The sequence below is a fragment of the Furipterus horrens genome, unplaced genomic scaffold (genome assembly GCF_987537825.1).
Source record: "Furipterus horrens unplaced genomic scaffold, mFurHor1.1.pri manual_scaffold_7, whole genome shotgun sequence".
NCBI classification, from domain to species: domain Eukaryota; kingdom Metazoa; phylum Chordata; class Mammalia; order Chiroptera; family Furipteridae; genus Furipterus; species Furipterus horrens.
In genome coordinates this window covers 121,292,110-121,294,837 of record NW_028327177.1, presented here as the reverse complement: position 1 = coordinate 121,294,837, position 2,728 = coordinate 121,292,110, and the positions used below count along the sequence as shown (strand labels likewise).

The 2,728-nt window shown below is 33.8% G+C and overlaps 1 non-coding gene across 1 annotated transcript; it reads right to left on the bottom strand.

The window, feature by feature from the left end:
* Nucleotides 1–1,133: 1,133 nt before the first annotated feature.
* On the bottom strand, nt 1,134–1,240 carry LOC150005167 (U6 spliceosomal RNA). The gene has a single exon (XR_016512590.1). It is a non-coding gene; the product is annotated as a U6 spliceosomal RNA (small nuclear RNA).
* Nucleotides 1,241–2,728: the final 1,488 nt, after the last annotated feature.

Below are 2,728 nucleotides of genomic sequence, written 5' to 3'. Positions count from 1 at the left end.
GGTCTGTTGAGACTTTCCACTTCTTCTTGATTCAGTTTTGGAAGGTTGTATGTTTCTAGAAATTGTCCATTTGTTCTAGATTGTCAAATTTCTTGCCATACAGTTGGCTGTAGTAATTTCTAACTATCATTTGTATTTCTGTGGTATCAGTCGTGATTTCTCCTCTTTCATTTCTGATTTTGTTTATTTGGCTCTTCTCTCTTTTTTTCTTGATTAGACTGGCTAGAGGCTTGTCGATTTTGCTTATTTTTTCAAAGAATCAGCTCCTAGTTTTGTTGATTTTTTGGATTGTTTATTTAGTCTGTATGTCATTTAGTTCTGCCCTGATCTTGATGATTTCGTTCCTTCTTCTTGCCCTAGGCTTTGTTTGTTGTTGTTGTTCTAGTTCTTGTAGCTTTATGGTTAGGTTTTTTATTTGAGATTCTTCTATCCTTTTCAGATATGCCTGTATTGCTATGAACTTCCCTCTCAGGACTGCTTTTGCTGCGTCCCACAGGTTTGGGGCTGTTGTGTGCTCATTATCATTAGTTTCTAGAAATTTCTTGATTTCTTATTTGATGTCATTGTTAATCCATTCATTATTTAATAGCATGTTATTCAATCTCCATGAGTTTGGGTGTCTTTGATTTTTTTCTGTGAGGTTGATTTCTAGTTCCAAGGCATTGTGATCTGAAAAGGTGCTTGATATGATTTCAATTTTCTTGAATTTGTTGAGGCTTGTTTTGTGTCCTATCATGTGGTCTATCTTTGAAAATGTCCCATGTGCCTTTGAAAAGAATGTATATTTTGCTTCTTTGGGGTAGAAAGTTCTATATATATCAGTTAGGTCCATGTGGTTTAGTGTGTTGTTCAATGCCCGTATATCCTTGGTGTTTCTTTGCTTTGATGATCTGTCTATTGTTGATAATGGAGTGTTGAAGTCCCCTACTATGAGTGTGTTGTTGTTGATATCCTTCTTGTGGTCTTCTAGTATTTGCTTTATGTATTTAGGTGCTCCTATGTTGGGTACATATATGTTTATCAATGTCATATCTTCTTGATGGAATGTTCCTTTAAGTATTATGAAATGTCCTTCTTTGTCTCTTTTAATTGCCCTTGCTTTGAAATCCGTTTTGTCTGATATGAGGACTGCTAAAAATATGGAATGCTTCACGAATTTGCGTGTCATCCTTGCGCAGGGGCCATGCTAATCTTCTCTGTATCGTTCCAATTTTAGTATATGTGCTGCCGAAGTGAGCACTAGACATATATTTTTAAAATTAAAAGAAAGACCGTATTTTTTCTTGAACACATTTACTTTTCCAGGGTTGGCTTTTTTCTATTGCTAATGTTCACAGATGAGAAAAGGAATGAGATCATATATGAGAGATTTACTTCAATCCTAACTCAGCTAAATGTGGAGAAAGTTTTTCTCCTTACACAGTAAACTATGACGTCAACAATCAAATATGTTTATGGAAAAGGATTAGGGAATCTCTGGTCTATTTTAAGTCTAGCTCATGAACAAGAGTTCTAATCAAATGAAGTTATTTTGGTTTTGGTTGTGTACTTTAAGATTTTCTATACAGTTGGTTCAAAGGCAAATTCAGCATTGCACATATATCCTTTCTAGCTAATGCCATGCACCTGGAAAAGGTAAATTTAATCTTTCAGGATAAGAATTAGAAGATCTTTTCATGTTTCCATTTTACTTGAATTTCCTTTTTCAAATGTGGAATGTGATAGATATGACCAATAATGACATTCAGATTGATTAAGGAAAAATAAAGTCTACTATCTACTCATATGACCAATGAGAATTTTATTGCATTACTTACTTTCTATTTGAGTTCTACTTAAGTTGAAAATTAAGACCTACATGTATATTATAAGGTATTCCATGCTTCTGTTAAGACATATGGCATCAAAAAACAGGAGCTTTGACAATCAGTGTCATTATAGCTGTATGACCTTGGCCAAGTTGGTTATTCTTACTAAGACTGTATTCCCTCATCAGTGGAATGAAGCATTTAGGCAATAATTCCAAATCTTTCTCTCTCAAGATCCAAACAAGGGTGGGTTGATGAGTCTCTTAAGTCTCTTTAAATCTGTAGATTTCCCTTCAACTCCTTTCTTATTGCTCCTTGTAATTTTTTTTTTTAACGAACAAGCCTGAAATTTTGCTGATTGCATTCCTGTGGTGTGAACATGTCCTTTTGTCCCTATATTTTCTGGAAAATGCTAGTTAGATGTAGGATTAATCAAATCAGATTTAATTCTTTGGCAAGAATAGTTTGGAAGTAGTATTGTGTTCTTCCACCTGGAGGCACAATGTCTGGCTGCTTTTCATTTTGTGATTAACAACTGTTATTAATCATTGTAAGTTCATAATTTCTATAGGGATTTCTTTGTTTTGGATGAATGGTTTCAAAATATATGGCGACATTGTAAGAAACTATTTGTGTTCAATTTGACATAACTTTCTCTTCTATGAAATAAAAATTATAAATTTCTGTTTAGTTCTCAAGATCCTTAGTCCATAGAAATGATCAACAGAAATAAAAGGGACAGAAACACACAATTTTGTATGAATGTTTTAAGATAAAAAGTAATTTCCAGGGTTATAAAGGAGAGGGAGATAAAGGCAGATTAGAAAACAAAACTGCTACATACTCAAAGTACATAATTTTGTTATGGCCTTGGTAAGCTCCCTTATCTGATGGTTCTCTACTTCTGGAAACAAAGCAAA